Here is a 15,229-nt window from a genome sequence, read left to right as displayed (position 1 = left end):
TAACAAATGTAAATAGAATGTCAATATGTTATTGTTTTGTGATACAAATGATAGGTAACTTCAAGTCCCAACTAAATCACAGGTTCTGTCTACTATTTTTTTTCTAGTATCAATATCAGTCTACCTTCAAAATTCAAATGAAAAAGATGTTTAAAAAAAGTAAAATCACAAAAATACTTAAGTTCAGACAGGAATGTTCCTTATCAAATGACAAAATCAAAAGCTCAACCACATCAAACGAATGGATAACAACTGTCACATTCCTGACTTGGTACAGGCATTTTTATGTAGAAAATGACAGTCGCACCAAATTACATTATATTGACAGCGATATGTGAACTAATCAAACAGACATGTTAGGTAAAATAACAAAAATAAGGGTACAGCAGTCAACATTGGGTTATAATCTTAATCACTATAAAAACAAACAAATATGTAACAAAGAATGAAAATGTCATAAATACCAAGCCATAGTACCATTACACAATGACGTGATGTACAAGTACAAAGCCACGTTATCTATGTTTAAAAAAACATAAAAAGACATATGGACAAAGCACATTAGCAAAAGTGAATGAGAAGAATACAAAAATGATTTACAATAGCACAATAAAGGGATATATAATTACATATGTATCAAAGAAATACCAAAAAAGGAACATGGACAAAACACATTAGCAAAATTAAAGACGAGAGTACGATAATCATCATAGAACAATAACACAATGACGGGATGTAATAATACCGCGCCGCGCCAAATTAATACCACCAAAACCAGACTAAATGGTAAAAGAAATATTCATAAAGACAAATGAAAGTATAATATAACACGTTATTAAGACGATAAAAAACATCAGTGCTCATGAATCTATACTTCAAGACCATCGATTATTATTTGTGTAGTTTAAATGTAATATTTATCAACAAGGCCTTGGTATCTTCCGATGAACTTTTTTTAGACAAATGACTAAAAGTTCTTTGACATACTCATGGTTCATCAACTTTCTACTCAGACACTGGTGAAGTTTTTCAAAGTTTGAGTTGTAGTTGCAAGCTCTTGATGTCCAATAAGTTGGGAAATGAATATCCCATGTGCAGGTTAAGTTGGTATATTGCTTCTAAGGTGGTGTAAATGGATAATTTTAAAATTAATATCGTCTCGTTTGTCATAGATTCTGGTACTGAGACGACCAACTTTGAGGTATATGTCTAAAATGAGACGGAGGAAGCCGTGTTATTGGAAAGAACATCATCAATATATCTGAAAGTGAAAGTAAATGACCTGGCTTCTTTGATCTTCTTTTTTACAAGTGTTTGAAGGAACAACAATTCATATGAAGATAAGAAGAGTTCGGCACAGCTCGTTTCCATAGGAATGCTGACAATTTGTTGAAAAAGTCTACCTACAAATCTTACAATATATTGTCAATACGAAATGTCCCTCATGTTTATTGTCTATTCATATATATACATTTGTTTTATATATATAAGAAAATCAATGTAAGTACAGAAAAAAGACAATATTTATAGAAAGAAATCACTTATATAATAAGCCTTGTTTTGTTTTCTTAAAATATCTTATATAAAACAATATGACGGAGCATGTTTATGTGATGTTTGCATTTTAATACAATATTACTTGAGTGTCCTTCGTTTCACAGTAAGACCGATAAATTCTGAGTTATCCCTTTTTATCGTATCCCCCTTTTTAAACCAGAAATGGGCTTCATACATATGACACACACCATTAATCTAAATATTGTTAAAATACTTGCTAGGGAAAAGTTCATACCGGATTTTTTTTATTTTTGAGTTTTGTATTTTACTTTAGCTGCAAATATAAACATTTGAAGATGTGGTATTATTGCCAATAAGACAAGTCTTCACAAGAGACAAAGATGTAAGTAATGTATGTTACCGTACGGCATTCAAAAATTAGCACAATATATACTGCATTAATCATAATAATAGAACAAGTAGACAGCTCTCTCACAAGCAAAAAACCCACACCTGTAAAAATATAAGGCCATACACAACAGGCACGGGGAAACATTCTACTGCATCCACACAGCACAAACCCCGCAGTAAATACTGCATTGCAACCTTTCATAGGATCGACATGACAAAAGTAAAACAGTTCAGACGAGAAAACTAATGACAGACTGTTGTTCAAAACTTTAAAAAAAAACTAAATTACAGGCCCTTGATTTCGGACAGTCACATACTATACATGGTAACAAAATGTTAACTGACGCCCAACAATTCCCTATCATGCGAAAGATATGTAACAGCACTGCGAACTATAAAATCATTGGAAAAAGTCTTTAGTTTACTTATCATTTCACCAAAAAGAAAACAACGAAAACAACAGCTAACTACAATAAAGACTTAAGATACAAAGTGCCAGCAAATATCAAAAGCTAATTTAATGCCAACCACAAACTAATAAATGTATCGTGAATCCAAGACTAAAATATCAATCAGTAAACATCCAATGGATTTAGTGTAAAGACGTCATATTCACTAGAATTTAAATGGTATGATTTAACAAAATGGTTCCCTTTTATCTGAGGTATTAACTTGAAAATGATACTACATACATTGTGTATAAAAGAAAAAAACAAATCATATTTTTAGAAAATCTTTATCAAACGATTAATTTTGATGGATAACCAGAACTAATTATCTGAGGATTGAAATGATAAAAGATTTGTTTATTTTTTATTTTCTATAAAGTACAGTGCTACTACAATCCTACCATCAAATGCATGTTATGAATGAAATAAATTCAACAGCATCTTTACGAAGATAAAACTGTAAATGTCGAAAACAATAGATATGACCTTTAGATACAACATTTACGAAGACAGACTGATGTAAAATCTATATTCCACTTCCGTTGTTTTATCTGGCGCAATGTAATAAATGGCATGTTTTGCTGAGACAAGTGTCAGTAGAAAGAACATATATGTCTCGTTTAGACCGGTCAGAAACCACGTCTAAACAATCTTTATTGGACGAGATTTAATTATGTCACATATGAACGACACAAACATATTGACTGCGATGAAAATGAAAAAGGTTGACATTAAATGACGTTTTTGTTTTTCTACTGATTTATTTGTAGACATTTGATTCAACAATTCATTGTAGATATTAAAGTAAAGACCATCTATAATAATTGTTTGGCTTTTTTTAAGTCGGTTTACCGTTAAAATGTCGATTCCGAAAAAACAACCTATTCTTGTGAATTCAATCTTTTACATTTGAGGTATACTCTAAAACCAAATAAACTCGTCATAGATACCAGGATTGAATCACTATGTTGAATTTCAAAGTGATTTTTCAGCATTCTAATGAACTTGCATTTTTTTTAGTTGTTCAAATTGTTTTAACAGAATCATTACTGCTTTATATTTTCAAAACGACTTGTTTTGTTATATTGTATTGGTTATACTGATGAGTTTGATCATATTTATTACTCGTCGAAATCGTCAAAGTCGAAGAAGAAGAAGAATTAGCATTACATATTAGTTAATTATAGTTATGAACAAAAACTTAGAATGATATATTGTTTAATGATAATGTACAAAAATATGGCAAACATCTTTTTTTCTCAAACTTAAAAAATATTTGTAAATAAAAGGAACGATATGGACATCCATCCTTGACACAACATCAATGCATCCACAGGTAAAAAAACACAAAAAGCAAAAGGACAGCAATTATATGTTTGTTCCTTCATCTCAACGTCACAGTAATGCCTACAACTCGAATCACAACTCTCACCTCACTTAGTTTAAAACAAAACAGAAAATAAATAAGTATAATTGTTAAAATAAAAGCCGAACTCGCAGTCAACATACTGCTTGATTCTAGTGCACAAACAACATTATAATTCCATTAGAATTATTATACTACGAGGCAAAATAAACACAAGACGACAATAAGGGGTCAGAAAAGGATTGTCATAATTTATATATATCTTGATTTTATCACACAAACAATGTTTACTTTGAGACCTTATACTTTCTGTTAAAAACTAAATTTAAAACATAATTGTTGACTACAAAACGCAAATTTATGTCGGGAAGAAATACTAGTTTCACACATATAGAATGTCTGTAAATAATATTAATGGAATAGAACGCAATTGATGATCTCATGATCATAACATTTGCGAGGCATTTTGGAAATTAAAACTCTTTACATTTGCGCGCAGCTTTTGGGTACATTTGTCAGCATTTTTTTAAAGGTAAAACAGGTAAAAATAAAGTTGGGCCCCTTATCCATATGAGCATGACAATAATTTATTAATTTTGAAATACTTAAAACGGGAAAACAGCCTTAAAAAACGGTCTCCAATCCTAAAAACGGGAAGATGGGCCATATAAAACGGTTTCAAATGCTAAAAACGAATGTAAAATTATTTCTTTTCCTCCTTCTCAAATCAAATAACATTAACGGTACCAATTTTTCAAACACGTATGAAGAAAAAAAGCAAGAAGACTGCACATGACAATCTTTCTGTTAAAATGCATTTGAAAATGCACATCTGCAAGATTATTAAGATAGTCCAAGACATTAGTCAATCAGCAACATTATAAGGATCCCGGACGTTGAGTCTATGTTTAACATTAAATCCAACTGCAATTGACAAACGAAAGCTTTCTTAAAATTGGTAAAATCATGACAAAAAGGATTAATTGTTCCTGCTATCATTTATACTTTAAGAATTCCGTAAATTATTCTTGATTCTGCTTTATACAAAGTTTTCTGTGTTTTCTCTTTCTTCGATCTATTTATTTAATTGTACGAAAAAATGAAACTGTTTTATAGTATAACACCATATCATATGACAAATCTAGGCCAAATAAAGGAATTACCATTGGAAATAAAAGATAAAATATTTTCCCATTATAGAGAGAAATTAATGCAATAATATCAACTGGGATTGCTTAAATATTTGGAAACATTTAGAAAGTTGAGAAGGTTGAACTATTTCCATTCTTTAAGTTCTTATTAAAACATCAATCAATTAAGAAAACTGTTTCTATAGTGACACATGACTTTTTGGCTCCATTTGATGATATAGATTTCATTAAGTGGCTAATTAATCTTCATCTTTTTCTCCTTTTCTGTACTTTTTGGTACATAAATAAAATTTTACTTTCAAAAATATGAAAAGAAGAATAAATTTATCAAGTTACAAATATTCTTCTTCATACATTTAGCTATTACCGATATTGTATGGTTAATGTTGGACATATGTCTAAATAAGTAAATACGTAACCCCGGGTTTCAAATGATTTGGTTAGAGCATCCCAAACGAAAGATAATTCAAAAAGAGCATAGGACACGACATTTATCAAGTGTTATTTTTATTTCCTGGATAAAACAAAACATTATCTCAATTGAAAGTGCACATAACAACAAATCGTAGCAGCTAATTTCACTGTCGGGTACCATGATTGCGAATTAGAATAAAAGCTTTTGTTTTGAATGTTTTCTATTTGTATACGTTTTTTGTTGTTTATACAACAGATTGTTTTCTGTTGTTGTTTCAATGTTTATCTTTTTGTTTTATGTTTATCCCGTAGTCATTTCACTTTGTATAGTATCAGTCATTGTAAGCTGATGTTTGTAGACGTTTCATATTATGCAATGCTATGTCAATATCCTGAATCTTGCGTTGTCCGTCTTTCAAAAATTTCAAATTTCAATCTTATTATGTTAAACAAGGTTACATTCAATTATCACAGTGAAACTTTGTCTTGCCTAGTCCTCATCCATGTCAATTGGACTCTGGTTACATTAACCATAAAACCACATGTCCTTAAGTTATTTTTCAGTTCAATTTTATTTCTTTAATTGCATGTTATGCAATGCCCCCCGCACGTTCCAAAGCTACTCCAACATCAGAAACAAAATATGATTTGTGCTTTTTATATTGAACTTGTTTTTTTTTATTATTGAAATTAAACATTCACAAAAGTACCTAAAGTGATCAACAAGTCATTGACTTTTATCTCAAGCAATTTCAGTTGTTTAAAGCACGTGACCTCAGTCATACTATTTCAGTATTCACATGCAGGACTTGGCATGACATCTAAGTAAAGGTAAAGCGGCGCTTAGTGCCCGAAGTTGTTTGATGAGCTTTTTATATTTTAATGTTGTCAAGTGGTATAAAGGCTGCCATGTTGTTTTACGTAGATCTAGAAGAATTAAGATTTTTTTTTTTTCTATTAGAGTTTAGTTTTGAATTCTTCTTCACAATGGCTGCTTTCAGGGCCATGGTATGTCAGCTGAGCAGCCTGCCATCCACGATGATAAAGTACTGGTTGATGAGTCTCGGGCGAAATGATAACGATGATATAAACCCTTATCAGGAACGAGGAAGTGATGGGTTTTGAAGTGTATGTGATGCGGATATTTAAACCAATTAAAAGTAAGACTGTAGAGCGTTAGATTGGTTTCTGTCGAAAGTAGAACGTTGTGCAATCCATCAGTGAACCAACAGCGTACATAGCAGGTAAAGAGGAGTTGACCAATCACGTATGATTTGCAGTTATAACTGGCCCCAGGGCACAAAAGTCAGGAACGTGATAAATTATCATAAACATGAACACGGTCTTCACTTTTGTATACATTAATCATCAACAGTAATGATTTACCATCAATTCAAAGACATGATAAAATTTAATATTGTTTATCACTTTGTTCTTTGGACTATTCAAGTGTTATATGGCTAACTTAGCTCTAAAATCACGATACAGGAAAGCGGAATGGAGTTAATGTTCCATGAGTAATTGATTCCAATCGGAAGAGCTTATTTTAATTTATTAAACCGGACAAAAAGATGTATGATGTTTAACATTTTGCGCTATGCGTAAAAAATCAAATGAGCAATTTCAAACTTATATTTTTTTAAGAATGGGCTACATGCAGACTCAATGTTATGTTCATAGTGGGAAGCTAAAGTGAAAATAGCTTACAATTATTATCAAAGGATATCTAGTTATAAATAATATAGTTTCATACTGTTTGTTTACAATTATGTAATGATATTGCGCGACAGACTTTCCAATAAATAAAAAATACAGAATAAAACTCAAGAAAGAAAAAAATGTATTTTTTAATTAAAGAAAAACTCAATAAGATCGACTAGTATGAAATATCAAAGCGGATATAAAGGGACAACAGGATCGCAGGAGTTAAAGCATTTATTGTGGAATTTTCATTTTGCCAAATAAAAATGAACAATGAACAATACAAAAAGTTTTTTAACGTCCTTTAATATACATTTACGCCTTTTAATATATATCTTAATAACAAAATGCTCTTCTAGACTGAGAAAAAGACATATTCTCATATCAAATTAAAAAAAGGATATGTAAATATTTTAAACATAAATGTTAACCATATAAGAAATGACGTGTTCTAATATCTACACAAGTTTGCAGATTTTTGCCAACTACCACATTCACTGGTTAGAACAACCTACAATTTCTCCATATTCGAAAAATTACACTGCAACGACCAATTTTCTTACTTCATACATTTAGAAATTATAATAGCATTAATTCAAGACAATTAATATAAGAAGATATGGTATCAGTGCCTACGAGACAACTTGCCATTCAAGTCACAATTTGTAAAAGTGAACCATTATAGGTCAAAGTACAGTTTTCAACACGGAGCCTTGGCTCATACTGAAAAGCAAGCTTTAAAGGGCCACATAAATGACAAATTTAAAACCATTCAAACGTGAAAACCAACGTTCTAATCTCTAAAATAAAAAACGGGAAACAGGAAACGGTTATGAACAACATCAAGAATGAAAACTATACTATACATCAGATTTACTACAAATCATTGCGTAACTCTATTTTAAACAATTCAGTTTTACGTGTAAAATTCAAAAGGTCATTTCACTTAATAAAATGAAAGAAACAAGGTTATTCGTAAAGAATTTCACTTTTATAAAGTAATTTTGTTCTATTCATTGCGTTCTTAGTACTTAGATATCACTGAAGAACGATATGAGTTAGATAAGTTCATCAAACAAATCAGTAATTTCCATTTTATTGTACGATCTGTCACATTGGAAGCCAAAACTGACCATATGGGATTTCTTCATAGAAATACATCATGTGCATTTTATTCGTTTACCTTACATTGCATTTAAAATCGAGTTATACATTGCATTTAAAAATAAGTTAACGACGTATAATGTAAAGTCGAGCATTGAGTTCTTTAAAGATTTTATTTCTAATCAAAAACAAATTAATCATTTTCCAGTGTATAAAAGCAGATATCCATAATTGTATCTGTACATTTCTGTGACAGATTATTACTAAGATTGTAAAATTGACTATTACCAGTATTGTATTCTCGTTGTATTCTCCTTAATCTATCACGGTATTACAGTTATTAGTTTCAATACTGTATGTATACCCGGGGGAAAACTAACCGACCTGACGTAACTACATTAATCTACGTCCAATAAAAGAGATAAATGATACCGGGATACAGTAAATGATTTATTTCTGCTAATTATTTTATTACATGCTGTTTGGCGAGTTTCGATTCTCCCTGGAGGATAGAAATCTCAAATTAACACTTTAAAGGGGTAGTGAACTATAAATGGCGGTGTACATATTTTCCATCTCAGTTGGTTCATTGTTGAACAGAAAAGAATTAATTAATTGAGTAATTCAATGCAAAAATATTCGTCAATCGAATCGCACTGGGATTATTTGGAAATATTTAGATTAGACACTTATTTAACAGTAGGATTGTGGAATTTAGCTCTCATGGAAGTAATAGGTGTTTGTTTTTGATATATTAACCGATTATTTTACTCCTGATAAATATTTTCGTAATCTATTTTTTGCCATTATATCTACTGAAATCTCACTAGTTTTATCAGTTTGATTTTGTAGCAGTTCAGTGTTTCTGTTGTTATATTATTCTGTTGTTTTCCCCATAGATTTGATGTTTTTCTCTTGGTTTTTGGTTGTTATTCGAATTTGTTTCAGTTAAGCAGATTTATTACTATTGAACAGCGGTATACTACTATCGCATTTATTTCTTAAACTGATCAATTTAAATTATTTGATTTAGTTTTAGTTTTATTACAGCATTTTCAAATGTGTCTACGATTAAAGATGTGATTTAGTAGATCTTTCTATTAACTGTGTACACCACTTTTACTTAAGACTTCTGCGATTGTTTAGAATTCTACATATGTTATCCCAAAGACACCTGTCTTTTTTTTATACTGTAAATGGTATTGCCTTGATAGGTCTCTTTTTTGTTGTTTTTGTCGTTAGTCTAATGTCACGATGACGCACACCCACAACTTCTTTCGTTCAATTTAGCCAATAACATTATATTTCTACGGAGTACACACAATGGAATTGTCCTATAGATATTGGATATACTTTATTGTTTGAGATAAATCTCATGCAATAGCTTCATTTACATTGATCCTTTGGAAATTGAATGTGAATGAATAAAAGTTATCAAATTGAATTTTAAAGAACGTCATTTATAAAAATTTACAAATAGTTATGGACCTGGTCATGTGTGGTATAAGAGTTTTCCGGTTCAATGAACCCCGACATCACGTTATGATATCAGTACATATTTTTATCACGTGGTCACTTAATACGATATTGAACTTTGATTTTTATGAGATCATACTAGTACAAATCATAATAGTATACTTAGAAATAATTTATGGGGTCTAGTATTTATAATAATTTAACCACGGTTTTGCCCTGTATGCTAGTTTACAACTATTGATAATATAAACAGACGAAACTTTACATTAATAAGAAAAAGAACAAAGTATTATTACATTATATACCAACAGCCATTGATTTTTTAAATAATGATAAGCAAAATTGAAGCTGTTTCTTGTGATTGGATTTAGTTAATTTCGAAATGGCTTGTGTATGCTCCAGCAGTCACTATCGTGCTCATGAGAGGTTTGCCTTTGCTACTGCTTGTGGAGTGGATGTTACCGTTTTTGGCTGATGCTGCTATATAGTTCAACTGTGTCTGTTCTTGTACAACTTTGATTTTTAAATAATCGGATTTGAGCGTTCCTGATGAAGGTTAATAATAATAACAAAAGCGCTTCGAATGCATAAAATTTATAACTGGTTGTTTTCATGTCTTTATAGTTAGGTGAAATCATGATGACAAAAACACTGATTACTTGAGCTCGTGATATTTTCGAGGAAGCCACATCCACCAGTAGTGACATCGACCCGGTGGTTGTTTAAAATTAACATTGATACCAAGTGTATTATCTAGTACGTCAAACACGCGTTTAATTTGCATAAAACTTTTCATTGGTAGTCAAATCACAACAGTTGGTTAGCTTTATCGAGTATGATAGTAAAGAGATTAAAAAAAAAATCTAAAAATTTGTGCTAAATTTGGCGAAGACAATATATATATATATATATATATATATATATATATGCCCAGGGATAGAAAAACCTTAACTGTTTCGAATTACTCATCATTTGTAATTTACAGAAAGCATTTTGTCCGGTTTAATAAATTGAAAATATACCTATCGATAAGCTGTTCCGATTGGAATCAATAACTTTTAGAACATTAACTCCATTTCTTTTTCTGTATCATGATTTTAAAGCTATGTAAGCACTTATAGTCCAAAGCACAAAGTGATAAATAATATTAAATTTTGATGTTATTGAATTGATGATAAAGCTTTACTGTAGATGATTTTAATAGTTACAATAGTGAAGAAAGTTTTCATGTTTATGATACTTTTGTAGACGAAACGCGCGTCTGGCGCAAATGTAAAATTTCAATCCTGGTATATATGATAAGTTTAAAAAAGAGGGACGAAAGGTACCAAAGGGACAGTCAAACTCATAAATCTAAAACAACCTGACAACGCCGTGGCTAAAAATGAAAAAGACAAACAAACAACAGCACGCATGAAACAACATAGAAAACCAAAGAATAAACAACACGAACCCCACCAAAAAACTAGGGGTGATCTCAGGTGCTCCGGAAGGGTAACTATCACGTCTTTGACTTTTGTGCTTTGGAGCTAGTTATGTCTGCAATTACTTGTTATCTTCAAATTATAAGACTGGTAACTTTGATAACTATTTACACCACTGGGTCTATGCCACTGCTGGTGGAGGTTTCGTCCTCGAGGGTATCACCAGCCAATTATTCAGCACTTTGGTGTTCACATGAATATCAATTATATGGTCATTTTTATAAATTTACAATTTGCATAAGAATGAATTATTCGAAATGCTAAGGATTTTCTTACCCCAGGCATAGATTACTTTAGCTATATTTGGCACAATGTTTTGAATGTTGGGTCCTCAATGCTCTTCAACTGTATATTTGTTTGGCTTTCTAACTATTTTGATCTGAGCGTCACTGATGAGTCTTATGTAGAAAATAATATAACAATAACAGTAAATTTTATTTGGGAACAGTCAGACACATATTTACATGCGTAAAAAGAGGCAAAATACATGGTCATAATCATATGAAATAGACGAAACGAGCTTCTAGCTTATCAAATTATATGCCTGGTAACTTTGATAACTATTTACAGAACATTTGCATGTCAACATTTCGTGTCAATGCAGACGTACCGGTACTGACAACTAGGTTGTTGATATCCTCGTCTCGAGTATGGCACGTCCACCTCATAGTGGTTGTCAAAATATCATAAAAAAACAGGTTCATTTCAGAGGGAAGTTTAAACATGTAAATTCTGAAAATACAAACGATTCTTTTTCCCTCCACTCAGTTAGGACGTTTCCAGACCCCTCGTATATTTTGTATCACTACCATATAGCTGAGTCCCTAATTTGTCATTGATGTAAAGCTTGGTGATTGCGACTCTATGGTGATTTCAACTTTATTGTATTGCTAGAGAGAACACAATTGTATATATACCAGTTAAATTATTTCAATGAACGGGCACATCATCTTGATACTCGTTAAATTAATAATAACACAGCTATTAGTTGGTAGACTAATGTAGAAATTATACCCTGCATGTCTGCATTTTAAATTATATTTGAATTTAATTGGCCATTATATGCAATTTTCAATAAAACTTTGAGTAAAAGTAGATCACTATGATTTAAAACATTACTTAATGTTATAGTTTCATCATACTTCAAAGGGGAAAAAAATACAAAAACTGGCACTAACATTTTAAAATTGTTTTCAAGGTGATTTGATTAATACATCAGTAGATATTTTATCTAATCGAATTTGAGATGATTTTTTTCAGTATCTTTTCATCCGGGCAATTAATTACTTGATATTTGAATCCAATTAAGCATAAACTTTTTCAATGCTTTATTATAAATAATCAGGTAAAATCTGAAAGAAAAATAATGATTTATAAGTACTTCAACGTACATCTTGATAACTACCCCTCTTGGTACTCCACCGGTGGTGTTATATATCTGTAAAAAAAATATGCAATCAATATTCATTAAGCCAAATAGACTTTGTTGATTGATTGCCACAGTGGTATGCTACATTCGGTGGTTAAACATCAAAAAGTTCCGAAAGGTAACTAGTGAGCCATACATTGTTATTGGAACAACATTCAATGTAATAAATGTACTAAACCACATGACACTGTCGCTACATTGATTCTCAAGGTTATACAAAATTGATTTATACTTTATGTCATGAAATTTCATTCAAAACATTGCTGAATCAGGAGACAAACAAATACAGACGAAACAAACAAGTATAAAATGCAAGCAAATTTTTTAGAAAGTTTAACGGTTACCTGACAAATACTGTCCAATCTGTTTTGCGTTGAATGTTTATTTTCCTGTAATTACCTTACCAGTGTCACGTTGATGTAATATGTTCATATTTGACATGAACATTTGATACAAAGAAGAAGGTTTAAAAAGAGGCGTATGAGAAAGTACAATTCTTCCAAATCTAGTTAAGTTTACTTGATAGAGTAATAAAGTAAAATAACACAAATACCAAAATCTAAGGAAAATTCAATACGAAAGTCATGTATCAAATGGTAAAAAAGAGCCGATAGGGCATAAATATCAAGTCGAACAGCATTGGGGACCAAATTATTTCGAAAAATTCATCAATAATATTCTTTCCTTTCATATTTCATGAGTTAACATGGAGTCAAATGAAATTACTGACGAACAATTTTATTCTAAAACACGCCATCATAATTTAGTTGGTTTTAACAAAGAATTCTTGTCATACCCCGCCACAGTTTGGTATGGATAACTTTGTTTAAGGTAGCACAATACAAAGACTTTTTTACTTCCAATCACTAACCTTTGAAATGCTGTAACTTTCTTATGAATGCATAGAAAATAACAAAAGAGGTATATATAGATAGATAAAAGATAAATCTTTTAAATGAATGCAATATTTTTTATTATGCAATCATTATGTAATCAATTATTATGTAATTAGTGGCAAAATGTGGGTAAGTTCACTTGAATGAATTTAGCTCTATCATCTCTTTAACTATACATAAAATGTTAACGAAATCTTAATCAACACATCATGGGCTTCAAAAGGGTGTGTCAGATTGTCTCTATGGTATTCCATTCTCTCATAAATCTCTAATTAGTGTAAACATCCTAACCACATAAAAGAAGATAATGTTTAATTAGGTGTAAAATTTGTTCTATACATTCTATCTGAAATCTGAGACACCCTTTTGTTGATAGTGGCCATAAGAACAACATATAATAAATTCAACCCTCTAGGGATGCCTATGAAGAAGCTAATTTCATTTGAAAGTGGAAATTTGGTGAAAAATATGTTAGACACAGTTAACATTATAATTGGTTACATAATTGTTACATAATACTAACATTGCATTAATTTGAAAGAGTAATCTGTTAGCTATCCAAAACTATCACTTTTATTAATTTCCAAGCGTTATTAAGAAAGTTACAGCATTTTAAAACTTGGGAGTTGGAGTTATAAAATCTTTGTATTGTGCTACCTTAAATTATCAACTATTGCAATTCTTTACAAGGCAGGTACCATTGAAACTTATGAATACCAGTTATGTTTGATTGGTGCTGCTCAATTTTAATATTATGGTTTTATGTTATGAATGTTTTAATGACAGGGTTTTGGGGGTTCTCGGTTTCCTCTGTTTATCATGATGTTTTTTTTTAGTGAAAAGAAGGAGATGACACTAATAAGTTAACGAAAAATTTCTATAACGATGACCAAAACATAAAATTACGAAATAACAAAAAAGAACTGTTTTCAAACCGTTGCAAGGAAAACTTTGGATTGATCACCACAAATCCCAGCAAAAACCTTGGAAATGACAATCTATTGCAAAAATAACATTCTTAGGGGTAAGAGGAAGAGATTGTGGTTACGACATTATGCACATTTCGTTAGAACAACTTTAATTCTTCCATTCTCTAGTTCAGATCACCACTTTATCAATGTTTCCTTAAAAGAAATGTTTACGACTGAAATATTGATATGTAAATTCACCACAGGATATTCAATTTAATAACTCGAAAACAAACTGATAATGCCATGAAAAAGAAGTACAGAGCCACATCAAAGGGATACCACCAAAACAGACTAAACAGTAAAAGTAGTATTTATAAAGACAAATAAAAAACTACTATATCACGTTATTTAACGATAAACAACGTCAGCACTTTCATTTTATACTTCTAGATCATCATGTATTATTTGTTAAGTTGATACGGAATATTTATTAACAAGGTCTTGGTACCTTCCAATGACATTTTTGGGGGGGAAGGAAGAAACGTTAAGACACTGGTGGCATTTTACAAAGTCTGAGTAGGTAATAAATTCGCAATGAATTCTTATTGCATGCAAGACGTGTCTCGGTATTTGTGTTTCCGACATTCATGCACTTGGAGTTTTAATTCTGATTAGATATTGTTTTATGGCGAATCGTTTGTAGCTTAAATTCTATTTTCTATTATCAATTCGTATGTAAAAGTATAAAGATAATTAGTCACCTAGTTCATTTATATGATTTTTGTTTAAGGCAACTGTATGCACGGGATTTATTTGTTTTTCAGTTTGATTAGAAGAAAAACCGACATAATTAAATAAACGAATTGATAACACAATTACCGACACAATTATATATCAATATTCTTTTTTTATTGATCTTTTTGGTGTTCAAACTACAGTG

Source organism: Mytilus galloprovincialis, chromosome 4 (genome assembly GCF_965363235.1).
Source record: "Mytilus galloprovincialis chromosome 4, xbMytGall1.hap1.1, whole genome shotgun sequence".
NCBI classification, from domain to species: domain Eukaryota; kingdom Metazoa; phylum Mollusca; class Bivalvia; order Mytilida; family Mytilidae; genus Mytilus; species Mytilus galloprovincialis.
The sequence above is the reverse complement of the archived record's forward strand: the minus strand, read 5'-3'. Positions refer to the sequence as shown.